The sequence below is a fragment of the Tetrao urogallus genome (assembly GCF_951394365.1).
Source record: "Tetrao urogallus genome assembly, chromosome: 21".
In the NCBI taxonomy this organism is placed as follows: Eukaryota; Metazoa; Chordata; class Aves; order Galliformes; family Phasianidae; genus Tetrao; species Tetrao urogallus.
Genome location: NC_136834.1, coordinates 5,210,710 through 5,224,492, shown reverse-complemented (window position 1 = coordinate 5,224,492; position 13,783 = coordinate 5,210,710). Strand labels below are relative to the sequence as shown.

The window sequence follows — 13,783 nt, the reverse complement described above, 5'->3', positions numbered from 1 at the left end:
AACAGAACAGACTTTGTTATTCTGTTTGCAGTGGTTGTTATGCCGATGACTTCACTACCCCACAGCTGCAGTGGATTCTGGGGGTGCTGCCAAGAGCTGCTTTGCCTTTTCCACAAGTGGCTCAGCTTGGCCCATAAATCATCCCCAAGCATAAGAAAGCCCTTTGGCAAGCAAAACCCCTTTCCTTCAACACTGTGAAGGAATAAAATTCCTATAGTCCCAGAGTGGCTTGCAAAAAAATTGGTAACTACTGGTTTAACTGGTGCACTGGGGACACCAGCTTGAAGCCCTGCCAGTACAAACTCGTCTGCCGGCAAGGAGGGAGAAGGTTCTGGACCTTGCTCTGCACCATGGCTACAAATCACAAGAGCAACACGCTGCCTCGCTTTCTCTTCCATCTTCTCATCTTTCTTCTCGCAGTTCTGAGCTCTGTGTTTCCATCAGTCTGGTTCTAAGTGAGGTGGCAGAACCATGCTGAAGAACCACCAGTAGCTCATCTTTGCGTTACATTTTCCCAGCCCAACATCTCACTTCAGTTTTTGTACACAAGCAGTTATGCTCCTTTTACAGACACACCTGTATGGCAAAATTTTGAGAGCCCAGAATACTTGATTTGATGGTGATAGAAGGTTAGGACCTCACTGGTCAGCATCTCACTTTCTGAAAACCAGTCCTTTCAAGGCATCTTAAGCTGGGAATTCTGAGACTGCTTCTCCAAATTGTTATTCACACCTGAAAATGGTGACTTTACCCAAATACACGAGGAACTGAAGCAGTGTTGCTAAACTGCACTGATTCAGACTCCCAGCTGACTTCCAGGCCAATGAAACCAGAGCAATTCCATCCCTTCTGCACACCTTAATTAGGAGGAAATTTTGACATGTACAAGAACAGCCTGCTCCTTGCATGGAAGCAGGGCAGCAGTGTGAATATCCAGCTCAATGCCAGTTCATCTGGCAGCACGCACACTCCTAGGGCTTCTATAGCCCAGTGTGCATAGCAACATAATCAAACCAAGTCTGGAGGTTTTAGTAAAACATTCCCTGGCACTCTGGAGCTCGGGGCAGCTTTCCATATGTAGCAGATGAAGTAGAATGACATGGGTGTGTATATGTGTAACCGCAAGTACAAAATTAGCCCGTACCAGTGCTAAATGCCAGCTTCGATGGATTTGCAAAGAATTCTTGCAGCACAGCCTCAGGCTCACTTAGGGTTGACTCCGGCACTGGCTACGGCACCTCCCATCCAACCCAACCGAGAGAAGGCATTTCTGAATGCTTTTTGTAGAAATCACAGGACAATGCACTGGAACAGATCTGTTTCTTGCTTTCAGAGATGCTGTCTGTGCAGAATTAGTGACAGCATTCGAAAGGTATTTGGCAAGTGACTGCCGATCCCAGCCCTATCCACTGGGGATGGTGAGCGGCGTGGGGAGGGGAGCAGCGCTGGAGGGCGGGGAGGAGGAAGGGGGCTTGGAATGGGAACGGCAACAGGTGGTGGGGCTCACAGAGCCTCCTTCCCCCCACCCGCTGCCTTCGTGCCCCTCGGCACCACCCAGCTGGAGCCGGACTCGGACTCGTCCCCGCACCGAGCGTCAAGCAGCGGCTCAGGGAGAGGCGGGTTCAGAAGGGGCTGGAGGGGAGAGATTTAACTAGAATGATCTCATTTGCATTTTTAAAGAAATCGTGCCTCCTCTCCAGCTTTCTCCACCGTCACCCTTCTTTTCTCTTAAATCGAGGCTGACATCCGAGGTTCAGGAGGGCTCTGAGCACAAAAAAAGCAGCAGACGTGGGAAGGATGCTTAACCTTTTGTTGCCAGGAGCCAGCACCGATCTGACAGCGTGGGATGCTGCGAGGAGTAAAGCAGTAAATGTGTGCATGGGGGGAAACGGTTTTACCCTCTCCACAAAGAGATGAAAACAAGGTGAAAAAACGGGGAAAGGAGACAGGTGCTCAACAGCTCCAACACTCATCTCCCATCGCAGGGCTCAGCAGCACTGCCAACAAACTGGTGCCGAGTGGCACAGCTCACCAATGGGACTCAGTCACACCTGAGCTGCTGTGATGACCTCGCACACTTTTCTTTCCACTCTGCCCCGTTCTATCTATGCAGATCTCACATCCTGCACCTCACGCTTAAAACAATCTTTGGGTTCCATTTCAGCAGTGCCAAAATTCTCGCTTTCACACGCTATGAAACGCTCAGGCAATCCATGCTGCTGCTCCTCAAAACATGGAGGTAGGTGTCCAGGAGCCTCAGCCACAGGAGGGGTCGCTGCCCCACTGCACTGCCTGCTGCACACCCCATCCCACGGATGCACTTCACACAACTTTCTGCCATCTTTTGTAAATGACTCATCAAAAACTTCAAACCAAACCCTGCAAAACCAGAATAAATATTTCCTTATTCCTTGATTTCTCTTCCATTCCAAGCAACTTGGTGACTTGTTACTAACCAGGCTTTTATTTGGCAAAGTGGTTTGTTACTGCATTTTCTGAAATCCATAGAGAAAAGAAACTCACTGATACAAAGTGGGCCCAGAAATATAATGTGAAGCGTTTCCTTAAGCTTTCAGACTGTTGTTTTCTAAAGCGAATGACATTTTGAGGGGGAAAAACATATGGAAAGATTTACAATATTCCCTAATTTTTATTATTATTATTATTTTTTAAGTAAATTCCAAAGGGAAACTTGGGCATGTGAACTTCAATGTTATCCCTTTTAAGACAAACTGATAATAAGCAGCCTAATTTGGCCTCCAGCCAACCAGGGCCACGTTGGACATGTCAGATCAAATTTTCTGGTTCAATTCAGTAATACAGTAACAAAGCACGAAACCAGCAGAAAGCATTTCTGACCTCGTACCTCTCTGACTGCCTTCCCTGGCACACACTATCAGGGTGGAAGTGGCTGACCAGGAGGCACAGCCAGCTCAGTGGGTGAGAGAAGGCAAAGCTGGGCCCAGAAAAAAATGCTTTGCTTTGGTGATTTGGGCTGTTCATGGATGTGATTGCTGGTGCCTGTGGGTTTACCAAATACACTCCCGAAGCAATCTGCTGCCTTCCCCTACCTTATTTCCAGCTCTGCAGGGGCTGGGCTGGGTGCCTGGCTCGTGTTCTCTGAGCCCTTCTCTCCTGGCTCTGCTGCACTCAGCGACTGCCGCATCTTCGGGCCGCTCTGTGCTGTGAGCTGCCATCCACTAGGGGATAAGCTAAGACCACTGAGAACAGGACAGTGCTCCCTTGGGAAGGAGCTGAGTGCCAGCCAAATGCTGCAGAATGGCCAAGTCAGTGGAACCACACAGAACACCACGGGCTCGCTGCCATCCAGCCTGGCTGACTCCTGTGCTCACTGGCTGGAAATGATGTTCCCGCATCAGAAGTCCCCACGTAGCACCCTTATAAAGGTTTGTCCATCCTCACCGTTGATTTGATGTCCTCAAAAGCTATCCCAATACACAGAACTCTGTATTTCAGTCTCTTAAGAAAAAAAATTTGGGAAATATCTAGAAGCTGAAGAACTCAATTTCATATTTCTACCTCTCGTGGAAGTCAGAAGCATCTCAACTGAAAACCCTACCGCTAAAAAAGCCTGCAAACCCAGAATAGGCAAAATAAAAACTGGGCTCTCAATCTATAGATAGATGCTGTCATTTGTTCAAGCTATCGCTTCTGCTACGAGTTCATGCAAACAGCTGAGTTCGGTTACACCAGGAGGAAGGGTGGGGCTTCCTGCCTCCTCTGATGCTCGCCTGGCTGTGAAAATCAAGCAGCTTTCTCATTAGGGGCGCAAACCACAAGACCAGACGCCGGTCTGATACAATGTGCAGAAACCCCAGAGATAGACTGCTTGGGTTCAAAACGTGTCAGACATCCGAAGAACACATTAAAGATGAAAGAACAGCGCTTGTGGTGAGCACACAGAATGCCCTGCTGGCACCTGGGTGCCGCAGCCCCGCTTGCGGCACAGCCTGAGCTCACCAGGTCTGTGCCTGAGGGCCCAGGGTCTCCCACTGACCCCGTGAGTCTCTGCTGAACCGTTACCTGCTTGCTCTTTGGTGTGCTTCTCCTGTCTTGCTCTGGACCACCTCAGCTCAGATTTTACCCCAAGGGAACATGAAATTGAGGCAAAGTCCTGAAACAGCAACTATCCTCCAGAGCAGTGCAGGCCTGCTGCAATGAACACACCTGCACCAGAGGCTGTGGCAATTATGAAGGGCCAACCTACCACCTGTTATCAGTCTAATGTTACTCTTTGGGTAAGCTGGACAAGACAGGTGGTTTAGTAGAGGACACGGGCAGAGCACGTGCAAAGAAGGGCTTGGGACCCCAAGTTTTGCTACCAATTGAGCCTCCCCTAGGAAGCTAACTCTAATTCTGTTCCACTTCAAAAAATGTGTCAAGAATAAAACGCTAGACAGTAAAAATATTCCAGTCAAAAGAACAGAGGGCTTCCCAATATCCCATTTTTCATAGCTCTGGTGATGCACATGCTCCCCCTTTGCCCCTCCATTTGGGGACACACAATCACAGTCACCTCACCTCTCTCCAGAGCACATCTGTCAGGCACAGCACAAAGTGTGAGCCTGCCTGGAGCCCAGCTTCCCCTGACCCCGTGCTGCCCATCCCAAAGGGAGATCTCCTTGTGCACAGGGCAGCTCGTACTGCTTTGGCAACAAGGTGAACGCAGCTGCCCAGCTGTCAGACAGGATGCTATGGACACAGGCAGGGAGTCTTAGGAATGTGTGGAGATACAGCATGCTCATCTTAAACAACTGGAAACTGGGTTACTCTCACACCAAACTAACTTCAGCATATTCTTCTTTGTACTACACCAAATTCAGATAAAAGATAACTTACTCATTCTATGCAGAAGACAACATTTTGGGATTTATCTGCATCTCTCCAAAGGAAAACCACACAGATACACACCTCACTAAAGGGAGCATCAGCAAACCACTCATGCTGGTTTCAGACCCCGGCTGCCCTCTGAGCACACAGCCCACCCCTCAAGGCAAGCCTGGCAGCACTGCTGCAGCCCTCAGCCCCAGCACCACACTGCTGTGCTGTCCTGCCCCACTCACGCAGTAGGACTCACTGTGCCCTAGGCAATTCAGCTTAACCCATTTTTGTCATCAGAAATTAAGCTGAGTATCCCTGGGCTGTTAACTCGGGGGCCCAAGGAGAAGTTCCCAGCAAAACCAGCCATCTCCCCTTCTCGCAATTCTTACAGCTTGATGAGAAATGAATTCAAATCTCAGGCCTGACAGTCAAATGGAAGAAGAGACGATTCAATCACATGGAACTGAGCGGTAGAAAGGTGGAAACATTTTCGGAGCGGCAGGGGAAGGAAGGAAAACCAAAACAACATCCTCTGTACCACAGAAGTGTCTTCAGAGAGCACTCCTTCCCTTCAAACGCTGTGAAACCACCCAGTTTCTTCAGCCCTACAAGTTTCCAAATCTACAATCGCTGAGTTTTTCCACAGCCACTCTTTGACTCTCTTCAGCAGCTGCTCAACAAAATGGGCATTTCCCAAAGTGTTCCTGATCCCCAAGCGCTTGCGCTGGGAAGCGGGGTGCCATGGAGGCACAGGGAGTGAGGTTGAGGCCCATGCCAGGTATGAGCACAGCGTCAGCATCCCGAATCAGCAGCTAAGTCCACTGAAAAAAACACTGCTCTGATTTTCTCTCTTCCTTTTCTACTTTTATTTGTTTTGAAGAGACATCTGAAAAGATAGCTGATTATTTGCTAAGCAATGTACTTGGGTTTTGGCTCTTGGTTGGAGCAACTGGAAGCCTCTTTTCCACTGGCTAAGAGCTTGTTTTGCCCTTCCAGTGGAAACTAGAAGTTATGGCTTGAAAAGAATTCCCTGCCCTGTGGTTTAAAACAAAACAAAAACTTCAGCTCCCACTTCCCCAGCTGAGCTGAGCCAGCAACGGGGAGCGGCGCAAGGAGGTCGGGACTGGAGAGGAAAAGGGCCCCAATCCCTGCCTGCTGCTGGCAGCGCGCCCCGGAGCAGAGGAAAGGGGCTGGCAGAGGGCAGCACGCAGCAGGGCTGTGCCTGCACACAACCAGGCAGTGCTGGCAGCTGGAAGGAGCCCCGCGTCCGGCCCCTCTCGTAACTGAGGCCGAGGGGAGCTTTGCCATCAGATTCAGCAAGGAAAATCAGAATTTCCTCTACAAACAGGTTTTGCTTTGCCCAGTCCTTGCTGAATTGTTTGTGGGGTCATGGTTCTGGAAATTAAAAAGCCCTCTGTGGATGAAATTTTCTCTTGGTGTTTTCTTTGAAATGAAACCAGCATCTCTTGCTCTAACTGCACTGAGGTTTCAGCTTCAAGCTCTCTCCAAGGCCTCGGTTCCTGCGCTGCAGAGACATGTCCACTCTGCCCGCCAAGAATCTCATTTTAATTTCAAATGTTACATAAAAGGGCAAGCATTCCCCCCGAGGTTTCCACTAATACCGGCCCCACCAGGCACTGCTCTCCCTCAAACACCAGCTGATGCACGACAGACCAGACGGTGCCAAACCCCACAGAGGGCTGACAGAAAGCACCAAGCTCCTGGCAGCACCTGGGCAGCAGCCAACTCCGGGTGCTCAATTCGGATCCCCAGTGCCATAGGTTTTATGGCCGTTGGTAGGACGTGTTATATTACATGCTGGGTACAAAGACCCATCCTGCCAGAATCGAGCGTCCTTGCAGCACAGCTTCTCCCAGACAGCCCCAAGCACCGGGCAGCGCTCGTTGTACAACATATTCTGACAATTCGGTCGGAAAAGCAGCCACCAGCCCCGTCCCCACTAAGCCCAGATCTGCAGCCCGCCGGGTCGCTCTGCCGCCCTGCTGCAGACGCCTGGCACGTGTGCACTCGCATGTGGCACCGGGGGGACAGGGCCTGCTGCCAGCCCGCGCCAGGGCCGGCCGTCTGACACGTCGTGACAAATTACTTCTAAGGCTGCAGAGCCAGCGGAGCGCAGCAGACGCAGCCCTGCTCGTCTGCACCGCGCTCTGTGCTTCCCTGTGGTTATTTATAGGGCCTTTACTGACAACCTGCTCTGCCTCCCCGCCCTTCTTCCACGTCCCAAAAAGGCATTCTGTCAGCAGACCCAGTTTGGTGTCGTTGCAGGAACCAGCAACACACTAGAATAAGAAGTAGGAGACACCTGGGTTCTTCTGGCTGCACAACAGCAGCACTGCCCAAGGGCTGCAGTAGTTTATTTTTCACTTGTGTTTAATCTGTTGGAGGCTGCTTCAGGAAAGCTTCAGACTTTTGAGTAAGAGGCAGCCTGTGTCACATCACGGGACGGAGCACAAGAACACCTGCAGTCGGCTGTAACACTCCTGGGCAGGGGCAGTGATGTTCACGCAGAGCCCAAGCTGCCCGTTCTGATGCCCCAGCCTGCATTAAGCAAATGGGTGAAAGTGGACTGTCAATTCATTGATCACGGATTAATTAGTTCCAAATCCTATTAAGGATGAGACAAAGTGCAATGGAAACCCCTAGTCCTGGTGAAAAACCGGTGCAAGGCCCCATTTATCTCCCTGGTTCCTGCAGGAACTGCTCCCCGCAGCATCTGATGAAGACAACTGCATTTTTTGACTGAAGGAGCTGAGCAGCAACCATAGAGTTAAGGACAGCTCGGGTGCAAATGGGTTTAGGTGAGTTAGATCCTCAACACATTCAAAATCATCAAGAAGGAGGTCTTTTTCTTGGTGCCTTTTCCATCAAGACAGGCCATTTCTATAAAGACACAATTTCTGAGGCCTATATTCTCACCACCCGTATATATAGAAAATAGAAAAAATTAATTCTTTGCTTACAAAATGTTTTGAAAGCTACAGACAGGCAGATGCTTCCTTAAGTCCCCAACAACTAACGTGCTCTACAATTCAAAGAAATTCACAAGAAGCTCATCTACTTTAAGTAACAGTTATTACTTCTGAAACCTCCCCAGAGCTCTGAGGATAAAGGCAGACAACCAATTACCGTCTTAGACTTCCAAAGCTTCTTTTGCTGCCTTCAGAAATAAGCATCACGCGCTGCGGGCACCAGATGTGGAGTCGAGGGGTGAGGGCAGAGAGCAGACGGCCCTTCAGCTCACCCTGCCCAGCAAACCCACGCTGCACATCCTCCTGCCAGAGCGGCTTTGCCTGGGAGAAGCCCTTCAGCTCCACAGGGTGAGCAGTCCATCCAGAGCTCATTTTAGTTGGAGCATTTTCCACGCAGTACAGATAGGAAAGGACTCGTGTCCTTTAGCAGGGCGGTCACCACACTCACCAACATGGCAGACTGAGCCTTTAGCAAATTGCCTCATTCCATACACAACATGTTGGACCCATTTTTATAATTCTGAGAAAACTCACCTTTTGACCGCAGGTAAGAGCTCTAAAGGGAAATGCCCTTAGTGTATGTGCAGACGTTTATAGGTAGAGTCACAATGTATTTCAACAACTTCATTTTGTATAACCAAAGGAGGCAGTAAAAGATAATCTGAAGGGGAAAACGGGAGGGGATTGGGATGGACAGGAGGTGAAAATCTGGGGCACCACAAGAAGGCTTTCAGCTCTTGTGTAACGTGACAGATTTTAAGCCTTTAGGGGGAGAACTGGCTAAGCAATATTGCAGTGCAGCGTGACTGCGCAGCCACATGGGTTGTGTCTGCTATGACTATTAATAGGATGGGAGATTAGAGAGGTCTGACTACGTACGGCCTCTATCTACCACTGCAATTCCTGCTTTGTCTCTGCTCCCTCAGTGCCACAGAGGCTGGCTGGGATGCCAGAATGGGGTCTGCGCCACCAGCATGGGCTGCCCAGGGCATCTGCTGGCCCCAGGTCATCCTCCAGATCTGCCAAAGCACCCAACCTCTCCTTCACATCTATTTAAACTTATCAGGCTTTAAGCACAGTTTTAAGTGCTTAAGTGCACGGCAGAACTTAGGGCTTGGTTGGCACACACACAGTGAGTCCTGTCTGTCGTGCCCAGGTAATGGATACGAACACCCACCAGGCACAACCAGCACTGTTTTTTCCCCCTTACTTCTCACTTCTGTGTTACAATGTGAGTTCTATTCCACATCCTTCTCTGTGTGTGTAATGTGTCTGACCCCTATAAAGACGGTCAAATAAATATCTGGTGACCTCACAAGTATGAAAATAAGCTTATTTGAAACAAAAAGTATATCTTCAGGGGGTTTGGCAGTAACTTTCAATTATTTTTAATTGCCTGGAAAATTAAAGTAAGAAAATAGTGTGGTATAAATGTTAGGGAACATTATTAAGTAGTTTTCATAATATCTTAGCCATAGCTTAATAGACAAAAACGGTTTTTTAAGCCTTCATCATCTGTTCAATATGAATGGACTGTCTGTTCCCATACCTCCTCAAGGGGCAACTGCACTGAAATATCTCATGATAGAAACCAGACTCAGTTTGACCCGGTAGGCAACGAGAACTCCGCAGAACCTCCACGATTAGGGTTTAATTACAAACCACCATAGAGTCTGGCCTGCAGCCTGAGACCAGAAACACGAGGAAAGGAGTTCAGAGAAGGTTTGGAGCCACAAGCACTGACCTCCCTTCCCCCATTTCCCTTTTTTCCTTTCCTTGCACCATGGGATGGGCTTTTCTCTTCTTATCACCAACACAACTGACATGCGAACTGCAAAGTAAGCAAGATTTCCAAGGCAACAGTCTAAGCCTGCCTTTCTTCCTTCTTGGGGAATTGTGCCATCACAAGTCTCTGACATTCCATCAAACACATCACGGGAATCAAGTGAAATGAAATTCAGCCCTGGTATCATGATGGCTTCAAAGTCTCTGATTTTATTTTATTTTCTTTGTCAGAAACTTTCAAGCCTCAGTCCCAGGTGTGAGCTGTAGTTTACTGATGAAGCCTATAATGCAGAGAATGAAAAGCCACCATAGCAGCCTAGCCAAAACGAAGCAAAACCTCACATAAGCCCCCGTTGTGGCCTTCCGTATTCTGAGAAGAGCAGAACTGTGCTACACTAGTGGTGAAAGTTGTGGTATAAATCAGCAATAAACGCCTGACCCTCAAATCTTAGGTCACAGCAAATCCTGAATTAGGCCCTCACTCTATCAAAGCAAACACAGCACCATCCCTGGGGCAGGAGGACGATCAGAGCTGGGTGATGGGAACACAAACAGCAGGCGCACGGGGTCTGTGCTCAAGCCTGTTCTCACACAGCCTGTGTGCAACGACCTTAAGTGAGAAAACTTCAGGGAAAGAGATGGTGTGCAGCCACCTGGAGCAGGGATGGGTGATCTTCTAATGGCCGAGGCTGAAACAAGGGAGGGTCAGGCACAGAAGGGATCCTGATAACACAGGGCTGCATCCCCCATGGGAAACCAGATGGACCACCAGCCGTTTTCAGAAAGACAAATCTAGGCAACAATTCCTGTGCTGCTGGTCTTCGCAGTGCTGCTGAATGCTCCTGGATGACTCAACATGCATGCACACCACATGCTAGACTGTGGCACTCACTGAGCTACCTGCACTTGATGCATGCACAGTTACTGTTCCTACAGAGAGACAAGGATGACGACTATGAAAAACAAAGCAAGACAAAACAAAGGAAATGAGTCTCTAAAAGACTCTCTCTTGTGTAATGTTCTTGAAGCTGATTTCATGCAAAAGGTAACAGACAGGTAATGGAAATGCAAGCAGACAATATATCCCAGCATCACACGCTGTGCCAGCACAAGCAGTCACAAGCAACAAGACACAAAACTACATTTTACCAATTCCACCACCAAATCTTTAACCTATCTCATCTTAAGGATACCTCTGTTCCATTTTTCTCAGATGAGACCTAAACAAAAGAGGTTAATTTCAAGGTTTAATGGAATATGCCTACATCAGTCGAAGCCCAAGACCTGCACGGGAAGCAGAGCAATGCAGTATTACAAAGGTCACCACCCAGCAGGGCAAGGCTCTGGATGGGAATTATTAACTCAAGGGCAAAAGCAGACCTGAGAATGTGACACACCATGCAGAAATCGAGCAACAGTGGGCAAAAAAGGCCTGGTGGAGATACGTTTTGCCTCCCCATGCCTTCTCAAGGAAGAAAATAACAACCTGCTGGTATAAATGCACCATCCTGCCTACTGTAAGCTCAGTTTGGAAAGTGCAGATCAGCCTGGTAACACTGTTCTCTACAAGGCCAAGTTTAGTCAACTTCCATAAGAAAAAGGCTGAGCCATTACTGTACAGAAACAAGATTCTGAAAATGGAACACAGTGTTAGCACAATGGAGATAAAGCAGCAAATTTCAGGAAGGGGGAAGGAAGGTTATTTAAAACACAGAACAGAATCCCAAACCTTTATTAAAGAATACAGATTAATTCTGTGGGAGAGAAGTTTATCATTCGCACTGCTGCTGCTGAAGTGGGAGGAAGGAACTGCGGGAAGCCAGGCAAATAATGTCTGGCTCAGCTGTTAGGGTAGCAGCTGTCCTGAAATCCTCATTGGAGGGAACAAGCCAGGAGGTCAGGGAAGTCATGATTATTTGGAAAGAAGAAGGAAAACAATAGGTTGGGGCCCTCTGTCTTCTTGCCTTTCTCATGTCTTTTGTTAGCTGCTGACTTGCCAGGATAGCTGGCTCGCTGTGTTCCAGGCAGAGCTGGGGTTTGGCCTTGCACATGCCTTTTCTCCTCACAACTTCCTCACTAAAAAAAAAAAAAAAGACCCCCAGCTCTCTGTGTGGCCAGGTATCACTGTGAGGCTTGGAGGCTCCAAATGCTTCAGCAATCATCGGCAGAACTCAGCCCACGATGGGGCCAGTCCCTTGGAAGTCTTAATTTTCACTCTACCCTGAAAATGGTTTCTAGTTTTAAAGGATTTTTTGTCTCATCCCTGTCCCATCCACCTCCCCTTTTTTTTTCTCCTCCATGCAGTTCTACTGCTGATCCACAGATGAAGGATTTTTGTTGGGTACCACCAGTCGTTAGTCGGATACTTCTTGTGTTTTAACACTGGTAAAGAGACCTGTGCACAGACTTGAATAATGTCTTGAAAGAAGATGGAGAATTTAATAAGAGGGCAGATGGATTGAAAGAAGATTAAAAATTCATTTGATCCCCAACTCCCAGGGAAGTACCTCCTCCCTTTCACCATCCTACACACCCCTGATTCCTGACCCCATATTAAAAGGCAGAAGGCACAAGAATAAAAACCTAACAATCCAGGTTATGTTTTATGCTCGGGATGGGTTTAATCTGTTTGTGCGGGAGATGAAGCCACAGTACAGTTACATGATTCCATTTGGATATTCACCATCAACAGACTTGAAATATCCTGTTGCAAAGCAGTGCTATGTGATTTACAACATCACCATGCTATTTGTGAGAGCTAAAGCTTTTATTTTTTCTAATGGTATTTGGCTTGGCTTGTTTTTTTGACCTGCTGCTGCTCCCAGGTTCAACAGGAGACATGTTTCTGTAAGCTGATTTCTCTGTGGCTGAGGGTTTAATCAGGTCAAAGTAGCGATTAAAACCCGCACTATAACCACAACCTTAAAGGGATAGCTGTAAGGTTAAGCCTTCCCCCGCTCCCCATCAAAATCAGAAGTGATGCTGCATCTGTCTCTGGCAAACAGAAGCACCTTACCATTTGCTGCCTTCTGGGTTGCCTTTCCTCTGAATAAGGTGTAAAACTATGGGTAAATATTCAGAGATCAAAATTTGCAAATGGATTAAGGGCTGTACTTAATGTGAATGCACTAACACTGTCAAGACACCCCTGAAGGTGGGCTTTCTGACACCCACTCCACTCCAACACACACACTGCAGGTTTCCAGCACAGCTACCTCAGCCCTGTCAGTGCTCCCGACATTCTTTCCTCCAGTTTTCCACTTGCTATGTTGTAGGTCTGCGGTTCTTCTCATCCATCCAAAGACAGCACGATAGCATGCTTGGAGTGGTGAGAAATGGAGTAAGAAATGTAAAAGGAGCAGCCTTTCCACAGCTCTACGCAGCGGTCACAAACATTAAGGCCAAAACCACTTTTCTAATGACAACTAATTTCAGAAATCAGGCCTTACTTTCAAGCAGCCTCAATCATGGCCTGTATGAAGAGCCAACGAGCCGTGCCACCACGTGCACCAGCCCTGTTCCCATCTTCACTTTACACAATAAAAGCAGGCCTAGTGACTCCACCAGGGAACCCAGAGCTCAGGAGGAAGGCTGTGAGATGCTGGCTCCTAATCCTAACCACCAGAAATCACTGGCAGCACTGATGGGTATTCTTTTCAGAGATGGAGAGCAACAGCAGCTTCCAATCTTAATGGAAGACCTGCACCAAATGTACAAAGGATGCTCTGAAAAGCATTCCGCTGGAAGGCAGCATTTAGGTGGTAAGCCTGCTGCTTCTGTCTGTCCTCACTCATATCACTGCAACACCTTCCAGATACCAACTCTCTTCCAGTATGTGGGATAGCATCTTCTTCCAAGCTATTCTTGACACCCTACTCCCACTCCCTTTCTGTGTTTTTAACCATTTTAAGGCTGACTTGGGTCATGACTAATAAGATTAGATACTAAAATCATGTGCTGCTAGCAATACTGCTGTGGAGCTGTCAGGACCCATGTGGAATGCAAGTGGTGGAGCTTTAAGATGGGTGGAAAAGCATTCACACTAACATCTTCTTTCTTCCCTTTCTTAATATTAAAGCTGGGCAAAAATCCCACAAGAGAAACCTCAACTTTACTCTTTCTGTAGTTCATTTCTAGCTGTTGGAAACTACATGCTCAACTCACGG

The 13,783-nt window shown here is 48.1% G+C and overlaps 1 protein-coding gene across 2 annotated transcripts in view; it reads right to left on the bottom strand.

Moving 5' to 3' along the window:
- Positions 1–13,783, bottom strand: part of SKI (SKI proto-oncogene) — a gene marked incomplete at both ends in the record, with an annotated part of 91,413 nt that overhangs the window by 8,516 nt on the left and 69,114 nt on the right. The gene's annotated exons all lie outside the window — the stretch shown is intronic.